At 34.4% G+C, this 13824-nt stretch overlaps 1 protein-coding gene and 1 pseudogene across 7 annotated transcripts in view; one reads left to right on the plus strand and one right to left on the minus strand.

The window, feature by feature from the left end:
* Positions 1 to 13824, minus strand: part of SLC9A9 (solute carrier family 9 member A9) — a 685137-nt gene that overhangs the window by 649791 nt on the left and 21522 nt on the right. The gene's annotated exons all lie outside the window — the stretch shown is intronic.
* On the plus strand, positions 12740 to 13382 carry LOC100517497 (MOB kinase activator 1B pseudogene; annotated as a pseudogene).

Below are 13824 nucleotides of genomic sequence, written 5' to 3' on the forward strand. Positions count from 1 at the left end.
AGAGCAATGAGGAAAAACTTCTCTGACCAGACACCTAAATGAGGTAAAGAACTGAATCAGCAATGATACCAAGTGAGAGGTAAAAGAAATAGCAAGTAGGAGGGTCCTGATGCCAGAGCAAATTTGGTGTATTTGTAAGAAGAGTTGGAAGAATAGTGTGGCTGGAGCAAAGGCAGGGAGAGAGTTTTATAAGATGAGGCCATACAAGAGTATGCAGTTTCTTAGGCCAAGGTAAAGACAATGGGCCATGTCCTGGGGTTTAGGGCAACATACACAGTCTACTTGACATTGTAAAAATATCATTCTGGCTTCCATATAGAGAGAGACTGGATGGTAGAGTAATGGTCTGGTAGAAGCAGACATTTAGAAGACTACTATAGTAGTTTGGCTAAGAGATGATGACTTAGACTAGGAGAGTAGCAGTAGAGGTGTCAGGAAGTGATCAGGCTTAGGATATATTTTGAAAGTAAACTGAACAGTCCTTGCAGATAGGTTGGATGTACACTGAGAAGGAAAAAGGAAATAAGAATGTTTTGGATTTTAGCCATCTACTAAGATAGGGCTAAAGGGCTGAGAGAAGAGTTCTGGTGGGGCCAAGTTAAATTTGAGGTGTCTAAAGGTCATCCCAGTGGATAGGTCAGATATGTGTATTTGGAGCTCCAAGGAGCAATCAAGACTGCAGATATAAATTAGATCATCACCAGTACATGGAAATGTACTTCCTTTTCTCAGGTTTAGGATGCTGGACTGTTTTTAAACAAACTGGTGTGGTTGTTTCCTTTCAAAGTGAATTACTTTCTCTAGGAGTACACCTATGACCTTCTCAATTATACTGGCACGTGATGACTTCTAAACCTTTACTATAGAAAATGTATATAAAAGGAAACATGCCCCCACAACTTTTTAATATTCCTAGGATGAACACAAGAAGTAACTGTGAAAATTATATTAGATGATTCACAAGACCTTTTTAGACTATAACTAAAAAAATCATCTCATGATGAAGAAAGGATAATTTTCAGCTGTAACTGCACTTTTTCTTAAAATTGGTTTATCACATATTTTAATATTCACATAATCAAGAAGCTTTTTTTTTTTTGTCCACCCCCATGGCACTTGGAAGTTCCTGAGCCAGGGATCAAACCCACACCACGGCAATGACAATGCTGGAGCCTTAATGCATCAAGCCACAAGAGGACTCCCAGAAGTATTTCCAAAATAAAAGTAAATGATAAATAAAACTTAAATTTTTTATACCATTATATCTTTTAGAATGAGGTTCATACACCTAGCACTATTTTTATAGGTTAAAAGAATTTTAATGTATCAACTAATCTCTACTATGATATTCAGTAGAGAATATTTGGTTTATACTTTTGTTGGAAAGCTGAGTTATAGTAGAAAAAAACAAGATTTTGAGTTTCATATTTGCCATTAAACTGCTTATATAACTGAACACAAATTGTTTAGCTGCCTGGAACCTGAGTCTTCTTATTTGAAAAAAGTTCTATATCTATTTCTAAGGTCTTTTAAGTGAAATAGTGTATGAAAATTTTTTCATAAATAATAAAATTATACATAAAATAAATTGTAAATAAGTCATGGACTATTGTTAACATGCTTTTTCCTATTAGTAAATGTCATATCTAGTACTTAAGAACTCCAGTAGATGGCAATGATGATAACCCCACTATGATAAATTAGTCATAAAGTATTTTAAACTCAAAAATATAAAGTCTAAAACTCTTATCTCTCTTTTTTAAAAAATCTTGTTTCTCTGGTGGTATTAGTTTATTTCTTTTTCTTGAGCTTTTAAGTCACTGAGTTTATCTCTTTTTTCCTTCTATCTTTGATTAAGATAAATGAAGTATTTGAGATGGTAAGATTAAGGAATAACCACTGCCAGATGGAGAAGGAAGAGAATTGTAAAGAATTCAGATAAGGCACAAATAAATTGTAACATAACTCTCTCTTAAAATTTACAATATAAGCAATATATAATTATGTGTTTATAGTAGTGATTATAAATATTGCTAAAAGGTTTTTTTAAGAGAGTTAATTTTAATTAATCACTAAAACACTATTGGTCAACTTTTAGAATATGTAAACAGTTATATTAAAGATCAGTAGGATTCATTCCCATTTCTACTTGTTACCTGAACCTGTGAATCCCGTCTATGGAAGAAACAATTGGGAGTGGCATTACTCACTATTATTCCCAGGGAACCACTAGCAAAAATTTTGCTTCCTGTACCTGTCACCTTACTCTCTGATCCACAAGTCTGAGTTTTAAGGGGAGGAATGCTTCTAACAGGAGACACAGGTAGAACACCATGTAAAGGCACAGAACTGGATTAATGCATCTACAAGCCAAAGTACGCCAGAAATTGCTGCAAACTACCAGATGCTAGGAGGAGGCAAGGACGAATTCCCACTGTATGTTTCAGAGGGAGCAGAGCCCTATAGACACCTTGATTTTGAACTTCTGGCCTCTAGACCTGTGAGATAATGGATTTTTTGGTTTTTTTTTTAAAGAGCTAGTTTGTTGTACTTTGTTATGGCAGCCTTAGAAAAGTGAGACAGCCACTCTTTTAATAAATCCTCTAGAGTCAACAAGGCATAGCACTTGTTTAAAAAGATTTACTATTTTCTAGGAACTATTAGCTAAGGGGCTATGTCTCCTGTCTTTCAGAAGCAGTTAAGGAGGAACAAGATGGTAAATTGAATCAGGTAGTACAATCTTGAAGTTTAAAAAAAAATGTTTATGCTCTCTGCAATAAAACACCTTTTATTTTTTTTTCACTTTAAGAGAACAATAGGTGATTCTAGATGTGGAACAACATTGGCAAGTAGAGTTGGAGAAAAGGAACCAGTTTTATAAGTGCAACAGAGGATGGTTTAACATATAATGATGTACTTTTAGAAAGAGTCTAAAAGACAGGGGATGTCATTTGTGTTGCCCACATTCCCAGAGCAATATTTGATTTGGGTCAAGGAAGTACAGACACTTGAAGTATCTAGGGGAATTTTAAATGATACCATAAGGAAACTTTTAAAGGAATGTAACATCCATCATTTTGTCAACAGTGATTTGGTAAGGGTGAGATTTTAGAGCAATTCAATAGACTCTAAAATCTAAAATGCGGTGTTATTTCACTGCTCAAGACACATTTTAATACATTTATATAACTCAGCACTTTATTACTTCTTACAACCACCAGATAATCTGCAAAAAAAACCCCAAAAAACAAAAAAAACCCCAAAATTATAAATGTCATAGCCAGAAATTCTTTATAACTTCACAAGAAAAAACACAACACTCTGTTTTGTGAGAAAGAAAATCATGGCATCTGGGTTAAAGGAGGGATTCGAAAAGTAGCTCAAGGAGATAGTAAAAGAAAGACATATTCAGTAACAGAGGAGATAAGCAGATGTTAGCAACCAGGTTTTAGTTAAAAGATCATGAAGAGGCAGAAATAAGCTGCTAAAGGAACGAAAAGTCATAACCCTGTGTCAAGAGTTAGTACCCAACATAGAAAAAGAAGTTAAGACAAAGGAACATGCTAGGATGAGATCATTCTGATCAAATGGTTGAATGACCTGAAAATATTAATAATTAGACAAGGCTAACTGTTAATTCAGAACCTTTACATGGTAGAAAGTAGGTGAATGAAAATGGTCTTTATATTGCCCTACCCAGCAATATTTCAACATCATCTTTCCTTTGAAGCTTAAGGATAGCTGATAGTTGGGATTTGAGCAGTTCAAGGCCCCATAACTAAGAAATCCCTAAAGGTGCTACCTTCTGGTGAGGAGGGCCATGTTTCTGGAGGAAAAAGTGTAACCTATCATCTCTTTCTATATATATTTAGAAAATAGCAAATTAGTTCAAACCATCTTCTCTGGCCCTCTCAGATTTTTATGTCAGATCTTTTGTGTTCATAGCTGGCCAAGAAGAAAAGTGAGAAGACTGCATGAAATATTTTATTTTATTATTTTTTGCTTTTTAGGGCCAGATCCGCAGCATATGGAGATTCCCAGGCTAGGGGTCCAATCAGAGCTGTAGCCGCCAGCCTACACCACAGCCACAGCAATGCCAGATCCAAGCCACGTCTGCAACCTACACCACAGGTCATGGCAATGCTGGATCCTAAACCCACTGAGCTAGGCCAGGGATGGAACCCACAACCTCATGGTTACTAGTCGGATTCGTTTCTGCTGAGCCACGATGGGAACTCCTGCATGAAATATTTTATTTTCAAGCCTGGATGTTCCCATCTACCGTATTACTTTGTCCAGCATCTGGTCACAAGGCCATATTCATATTGCATTTTGGGCCAGGGATGCTAATCTTCCTATATGGAAGGAGAAATGGGATTGATAAGCATCTAGCAATTTCTGCAAAAAAAAAAAAAAAAAAAAAACAACTGATACATACAAATATCCCCTATTTTGATTTGGTTGGCATTTGCAAGTATGCCAACCAAAATCAATGTCTGTGCCCAGCTATTGATTTTCAAACTTTCTGGATTAGATTGATTTCAGATGAATCTCTTTTACCTATAGTGTACACTTAGGTTTTGCTTTATGATTTGCTCTAAGAGTTTCTTCTTTCACTATGTGAGCTTATTCCATTTAAATTTTTGATCTGATGGATGTTTGTTCTTAGTTTTGTCAGATTGTTTTTTCTTTTAATTTTTTAATGTCTGCTATAAAGTTTTGTTTTTTATTTAGATTTAAGCTTATTTTCTTCCTAATAATTGCAATGGTTTTCTTTTTTAAATTAATATAATTTATCATCTGATTTTTATAGGCATGAAAATTCTGTTTGTTGGCTCTAAACATGTGCAATAATTTGGTTTTGTGTTAAATTCTTAGGATATTCTTCCTTTTCCTGAGGAAAATGTAAATAACATTGCATCATCTTCTAGCAGTGATTGTAACTGGGATAAATTCCTATATAAACTTCTCTCTCTCTCTTTTTTTTCTCCTACTTTTTAGGGTCACACCTGCAGCATATGCAAGTTCCCAGGCTAGGGTTTGAATCAGAGCTACAGCTGCCGGCCTACACCACAGGCACAGCAACCCAAGTTCTAAGACAAGTCTATAACCTACACCACAGTTCACAGCAATGCCAGATCCTTACCCACTAAGAGAGGCCAGGGATCGAACTTGCATCTTCCTGGATACTAGCTGGGTTCATTTCTGGTACATCACAATGGGAACTTGTATATAATTTTCTATTTTTGAAATAAGGTAAATTTTTATGCTATTTCTTGACATTGACTTATTTGTGCAAATGTGTTCTATGACAAGATGTTGTTGAAACTGCTAAGTGGTTTTGCAAAGTATTGTGCTGTTTCACAATCCTACCAGCAATGTATGAGTTTCCATTGTTTCACAGCCTTACCAACTCTCATTTCTAGTTATTTTAATCTTAGCCATGTGAAAGGGTATGTAGTAGAAACTCATTTACATTTCAGTTTGTATTTTTCTGACAACTACTGACAGTGAGGATTCTTTCATGTGTTTATGACTAATTATATCTTTATATATTAATCATACATTTAGTTTTATAGAAAACATAATTATAACACAAATATATATTATGTATGTTATACATGCATAATTGTGTATACATATATATGTTATATAATTTGATAGATACAGCATTTTCTCACAATCCATGGCTTGCCTTTTCATTTTCTTTTTTAAAAAATATAATTGACTTACAATGTTGTGCCAGTTTCTGTTATATAGCAAAGTGACCCAGTCATACATACATATATATATACACATATATATATATTCTTTTTCTCATAATCTCTTCCATCATGTTCTATTCCAAGAGATTGGATATAACTCCCTGTGCTGTACAGTAGGACCTCATTACTTATCTGTTCTAAATGTAAAAGTTTGCATCTTTTCATTTTCTTAATGGTGTGTTTTAAAGAGCACAATTTATCATGGGAAAAGAAAAATAAAGTAGGAGGCATCACTTCCTGAAATCAAGCTATATTACAAAGCTGACATAATTAAAATAGTATAATACTGGGATAAAAACAGACACACTGAGCAATGAAACAGAATCAAGAGCCCAGAAAAAAATCCATGCATATATGGTCAACAAACATTTGACAAGGGAGACAGGAATACACAGTGAAGACAGTCTCTTCAATAAATGGTGCTGGGAAAATTGCATATTTGCATGTGAAAGAATGAAATTAGACCTCTATTTTACACTTCTCACAAAAATTAATTCAAATGGATTAAAAACTTCAATATGAGACAAAAAAAAAAAAAACTCACAAAACTTCAAGAAGAAAACAAGAAAAATATCCCCTTGACATAGATCTTGGCAATAATTTTTTGGATATGACATCTAAAGCAGAAGCGACAAAGTCAAAGACAAACAAGTAGGGTTACATCACTAAAAAGCTTCTGCACAGAAAAAGAAATGAGCAACAAAGTAAAAGGACAACCTATGGAATGGGACAAGGTATTTGTGAGCTGTATATGTGATAAGGGGCTAATATCAAAAAATATATAAACAACTCAATAGCAAAAAAATAGTAATAATCTAATTTAAAATGTGCAAAAGAACTGAACAGACATTTTCCCAAAGAAGATATACAAATGGACAACAGGTACATGAAAAAATGCTGAACATCACTGATCACCAGGAAATGCAATCAAAACCACAAGGAGTTACCACCTCAAACCTGTTAAAATGGCTATCATCAAAAAGATGATAAAAACCACTGGTGAGGATGTAGAGTAGAAGGAACCCCTGACACTGTTGGAGGGATTGTAAATTGGTACAGCCACCATATAAAACAGTATAGAGGTTCCTCAAAAAAATAAAAACTACCAAATGATCTAGCAGTTCCACTTTTGGAAATATATTCAAAGGAAATGAAAACACTAATTCTTAAAGACATATGCACCCTGATGTTCACACAAACATTTTTGATAATAGTTAAGAAATGAAAACAACCAAAGTGTCTGTCAAAGATGAATGGATAAAGTTATGATATGTACATATGTATATATATCATGTCATCATACATAACATGTATATGATGGAATATTATTCTGCTATAAAAAGAAGGAAATCCTGACATTTGTGTCAACATAGATGGATTTTGAGGGCATTATACTAAGTGAAATAAGTCAAATAGACGAAGACAAGCACTGTATGATCTCATTTGCATGTGGAACCAAAACCAAAATCAAAAATCAAATTCATAGTAAAAGAAATTGTGTTTGTGGTTACCAGAGACGGTGGGGGGTATAGCAGAAACATGATAACAGTGGTCAAATTTACAAACTTCCAATTATAAGACAATTAAGTACTAGGGAGGTAACATACAACATGATGACTATACCCTGCTGTATGGTACATTTGAAAGTTGTTGAGAAAGTAAATCCTAAGAATTTTCATCACACCCATGCACACAAAAATTTTTCTCTCTTTTTTTTTGTATCTATATGAGATGATGGAGCTAAACATATTGTGCTAATCATTTCACAAGTATGTTAAGTCAAATCATTATGCTGTACACCTTAAGTGTATCCAGTGCTATATGTCAATTATATCAATAAAATTAGAAAAATAAAATATACTGTTGCAAAATCTAAAAAACAGTAACTCATTTATTAAAGCCACTCCAAAAGGAACCAAGACTATAACTGTGTCAAAACAAAACACACTGTAATACAGATTTACACCTAGAAAAGGGATAATAAAACAATCCTGAGGGTGAAGAACAGAAGGAAAGAAGAGGGGTAGTTATCACCATGAGATCTTTCAGCACTCCTGCAGGTGCTTTAAGCAAGAAAAAACATCAAAGCAGGAAAAACAATTAAGTAAGGGTAAATTGGGTGAACATTGTAAACCAACAGCTAATAGTTAAGAAAAAGCTGGAAAAGAGAAAAAAAAGTAGGAAAGTCAGAATGATAAATTATTTTTTTAAAAGAGTATTGGTAGATTTCAAACTAGTCTTAAAACATAGATCTGCTCTCATACTCTGTCTTAGGATAAAGTGTGGTCTTACTCTGCCAAATAGGGTTTTAAAAGATGCCAAGATTTCCTGGCATTGAGCATTACTTTGGGATGTCAGCCGAGTCAGGATGCTCTCATTGGTGTCTGCAATTTATGTCTAAACAGTTACATCTCAGAACTCACTTGCTCCCTCTCTCAATAACCTTTGAAACCAGTTCCCCAATCACTTTAACTTCTTACCTCATAAAATATATTTTACATATTAAATAATTTATTTAACTATAAAATTTACAAGAGCACTTTTAAAAAGAACAGAAATCTTTATTTTGATAAAATAAATTTACCACTTTTTTATTTCACGATGGGAACTTTTTTTTCAATGCACCCATGTCCCAGGCCAGGATTGAATACTATGCTACTGCTGTGGCAGTGCTGGATCCTTCAGGCTAGGAATGAAACCTTCACCTCTGCAGCTATCCAAGCCACTGCAATCAGATTCTTAACCCATGAACTAACTGCTCATCATGAGAATTTTGGTGTTTTATCCCAAAAACTGTTTTCTACTCCAGTTCTGGGAAGATTTTCTTCTAGGTTTTCTTCCAGAAGTTTTATGTTTCAGTGTTTATGTTTAAGGTTTAAGACCCATTTCAAGTTAAATATCTGCTGCTTATAAAAATTAAATCAATATTGCATTTCTAGAATAAATTTTACTTGCTAATAAAATGTCATTTTTATGCATTGCTGGATTCGATTTATAATATTATGATAAGGATTTTTGCATCTATTTTCTGAGGAATATTTGTCTGTAGTTCTGTTTACTTATAGTCCCTGTCTGGTTTTAGGGTATTAAGATAATTTGGCATCATAAAATGAGTTGCAAGTGTTTCATTATCACTATTTTCAGAAGGACCTTGTATAAGATTAGCGAAGCTTTCCCTTTAATACTTGTTTGAATCTACCAGTCCAACCATGTGGGGCTTGTCTTTTCTTTGTGGGAAGTTTTTAAATAATCAATTTCATTTTTTCAAATAGGAGAGCTATTCATGTTTTCTTTCACCTTCTATGCCAGTTTTGTTAATTTAGTCTTTCAAGAATTTTCAGTTGTATCTAAGTAGCACAGTTTTCAAAAAAACAGGTCCTTATTATTCTTCTAATGCATGTGGGCTCCATAGAGTTTTCTCCTGTTTGATTTTTGTCTTTTTTTGGCAATTTTTGTCTTCTTTCATTTGTGTGTGTGTGTGTGATCAGTCTAGCAACAATTTTATTGATCTTTTCAATGAACTAGCTCTTGGTTCAATTATTATATCATTTATTTTTATTCATTATTCTATTCCTTATTTCATTCTTTTTACTTTTGGGTTTAACTTTTTTTTTAACTTTTTAAAATATAAGCTTAAGATCATTGATTTTTATTTAATATTTAATTTTATTTTTTGCTTTTTAGGGCCACACCCATGGCATATGGAAGTTCCCAGGCTAGGGGTTGAATCAGAGCTACAGCTGCTGGCCTATACCACAGCCACAGCAATGTGGGATTTGAGCCACATCTGTGACCTACCCCACAGCTCATGATAATGCTGGATCCCCAACCCACTGAGCGAGGCCAGGGATCGAATTCTCATCCTCATGATATTAGTTGGATTCGTTTCCACTGTGCCACAATGGGAACTCTAGGTCATTTGATTTTTAAATATTTCCTCTTTTCTAATACTAGCACCATAAATTTCCCTGTAAGAATTACTTTATTTATTTATTTTTTTGCCTGTGGGCCGTACTTGCGGCATACGGACATTCCCGGGCTAGGGGTCAAATTGGAGATACAACTGCTGGCCTTGCCATAGCCACAGCAATCGGAGATCTGAGCCGCGTCTGTGACCTACACAACAGCTCACGGGCAATGCAGGATCCCGGACCCCTTGATCGAGGGCAGAGATCGAACCCACATCCTCAAGGATACTAGTCAGAGTCGTTTCTGCTGTGCCACAACAGAAACTCCAAGAATTACTTTAGTTACACCCTACAAGTTTAGAAGTATTATTTTCATTATAATTTTAAAATAATTCCATTTCATTTAGTTCAGTGTTGTTTTCTAATTTACCATGCTACTCACCAAACCGTGGGTTATATAGAACTGTGTAGTTTAATTCTCAAATATTTAAGTATTTATTTACAGATGATTTTGTTATTATTTTCTAAATTAATTTCATTATGTTCACAGAATACATGCCATATGACTTTGATTATTTTACATTTATTGGAACTTCTTTTATGGCTAAACATATGATGTATCTTGGTGAATATTTCCTGTGCATTCACAAATAAGCTGTGTTCTCAAGGATGCCCACTGTCACCACTTTTATTAAACATAGTATTAGAAGTCCTGGCTATAGAAGTTAGACAAGAGAAAGAAATGAAAGATATCCAAATTGGAAGGGAAGAGGTAAAATTGTCACTATATGCAGATGACATGATACTATATACAGAAAACCCTAAGGACTCCACACAAAAACTCTTAGATCTGAAAAATTCAACAAAGGAACAGCAGGATACAAGATTAACATTCAGAAATTGGTTGCATTTCTGTATACTAACAATGAAATATCAGAAATTTTATTTCTGATTAAAGAGAATGTAAAATAAAAAATAATGGCTTTTAAAATCACAACAAAATAAAATATCTAATAATAAACCTGAGTATAGAGGTGAAAGACTTATACACTGAGAACTATAATACATTAATAAAGGAAATTAAAAAGGATTCAAAGAAATGGAAGGATATCCCATGCTCTTGGATTACAAGAATTAATAGTTAAAATATACATACTATAAAGCAATCTATAGATTTAAGGTGATCCCTATCAAATTACCCATGACATTTTTCACAGAACCAGAACAGATAATCCAAAAATATATATGGAACCATAAAAGACCCAGAATTGCAAAAGCAATCCTCAGGAAAAAGAACAAAGCAGGAGGCATAAATCTCCCAGACTTCAGACAATACTACAAAGCTACAGTAATCAAAACAGTGTAGTACTGGCACAAAACAGACATATAGATCAATGGAACAGAATGGAAAGTCCAGAAATAAAGCCAACAACAATGGTCAATTAATGGTCAACAATGGTCAATTCAACAAAAGAGGCAAAAATATAAAATGGGAAAAAGACAGTCTCTTCAGCAAGTGTTGCTGGTAAAACTGAACTGCCTGTAAATAAATGAAGTTAGAACACACCCTCCTCACACCATGCACAAAAAACAAACTCAAAATGGCTCAAAGACTTAAACATAAGGTATGACACCATAAAACCCCTAGAAGAGAACAAAGGCAAAACATTCTCTGACATAAACTGTGCAAATGCTTTCTTAGGTCAGTCTCCTAAGGCAACAGAAATAAAAACAAAAATAAACAAATGGGACCCACTAAAATTTACAAGCTTTTGCATAGCAAAGGAAAAAACATACAGAAGAAATATTTGCAAATGATGCAACCAACAAGGGCTTAATCTCCAAAATATGCAAATAACTCAAAAACCAAAAACCAAACAACCCAACTGAAAATGGGCAGAGGACCTAAACAGACATTTCTCCAAAGACAAATGGATGGCTGGTAGGAACATGAACAGAGGCTCAACATCACTAATTATTAGAGAAATGCAAATTAAAACTACAGTGAGGTATCTCCTCACACCAGTCAGAACGGTCATCATTAATAAATCTATAAATAACAAATGCTGGAGGGGGTGTAGAGAAAGGGAACTATCCTGCACTGTTGATGAGAAAAGAAGTTGGTACGCCTACTATGGAAAACAGTATGGAGATTCCTCAGAAAACTAAAAATAGAATTACCATATGATCTAGCCCACTTCTGGGCATATATCTGGACAAAACTATAATTTAAAAAGATACTTGCATTCCTATATCCACAGCAGCACTACTACAATAGCCAAGACATGGAACCAACCTAAATGTCCATAGACAGATGAATGGATTAAGAAGATGTGGTACATATATATAATGGAATACTACTCAGCCACAAAAAAGAATGAAACAATGCTATTTGCAACAACATAGATGCAATTAGAGATTATTATACAAAGTGAACTAAGTCTGAAAGAGAAGGACAAATACCATATGATATCATTTATCTAAAATATGAATCTAAAATATGGCACAAATGAACCTATCTACAGAACAGAGACAGACTCAAAGGCACAGGGAACAGACTTGTGGTTGCCAGGGGAGAGGGGCAAGTGAGTGGAATAGACTAGGGGTTTGGGGTTAGTAGATGCAAACTATTACATTTAGAATGGATAAACAACAAGATCCTACTGTATAACACAGAACTATATCCAATCTGCTGGGATAGACCACAATTGAAAAGAATCTAAAAAAAGAATGTATAATATAGCAGTGACACTGAGTCAGAAATTGGCACAACATTGTAAATCAATTATACTTTAATAAAAAACAAATTAAAAAATGAATCTTCAAATAATGAAAGTAATGATTAGGATATAAATGAAAGCAACTATGACTAATATGTGGGTCATTTAAAAATTAAAAACAATGTTAAATAAAAAAAATAAGTTGCAGTTGTGACAGCCAAATAGCTGGTGCTCCCCGCCTCTTCTTCATCCTCTCCTTCTCCTTTCTCTCCTTGCCTGGCTGCTGCTGCCGCCTTTGCCCAGAGGCCTTGCATTCGTTGAGCCTGTAACCCACACCACGGCTAACATGAGTTTCTTGTTTGGTAGTCGCTCCTCTAAAACATTTAAACCAAAAAAGAACATTCCCGAGGATTCTCACCAATATGAGCTCTTACAGCATGCAAAGGCCATACTTGGCAGTGGAAACCTGTAGATGGCTGTCATGCTTCCTGAGGGGGAAGAGCTAAATGAGTAGGTTGCAATGAACATGGGTTTCTTCAATCAGAACATGCTTTATGGAACAATCACAGATTTTTGCACAGAAGAAATTTATCCTGTGATGTTAGCTGGCTCAAAGTATGAATATCATTGGGCAGATGGAACAAACATAAAGAAGCCTATTAAGGACTCTGCACCAAAGCATATTGATTACATCATGGTGTGGGTTCAGGACCAGTTGAATGATGAGACATTATTTCCATCAAAAATTGGTGTCCCATTCCTAAAGAATCTCATGTCTGTGGCAAAAACTACTCAAAAGCCTCTTCTGGGTTTATGCTCACCTTTATCACCAGCATTTTGACCCTGCGATCTAGATTCAGGAGGAAGCACATCTCAATACATTGTTCAAGCACTTTATTTTTTTTGTCCAGGAATTCAACCTTATTAACAGAAGAAAACTTGCACCATTCCAGGAACTGATTGAAAAACTCACTTCAAAGGACAGATAAAAGGATGCAGACTTATGCAAATTATTCCTTAAATGAAGCTGTGTGGAGTGTATTTGGATTTTTGTCTATATTTACCTTGGCTGCTTTTGCCTTAGGTTTGTGGGGCTTGTTTGGGTTCCTTTTCCTTTATTCTGAATAAATGAAACCATATCATACTGCTAGAGGGGAGAAAAATAAGCTGTATTCTTTGTTGGATGTAGTTTTCAATAACTTCAGTTAGGTCAATCAGGATGGTCAATCAGGTCAATTTCCTGGTATTATTATTATTTTTGTCTTTTGTCTTTTTAGGACCTGGTATTATTTAATGAGCCTGAGATAACTTCCTTTATCATTACAGTGCTTTTATTGCTGGACTGTTAAGGATATATTTTCTTAGCTTTGTCTAAAAATAGCTTTATTTTGCCTTATTTTTGAAGAATATTTTAATTAGGTATGAAATCTG

Source organism: Sus scrofa, chromosome 13, assembly GCF_054392235.1.
Source record: "Sus scrofa isolate SSC_HxYL_T2T_F1_AM1 chromosome 13, Sscrofa_HxYL_maternal_Yorkshire_Landrace_v2.0, whole genome shotgun sequence".
Taxonomy (NCBI): Eukaryota; Metazoa; Chordata; class Mammalia; order Artiodactyla; family Suidae; genus Sus; species Sus scrofa.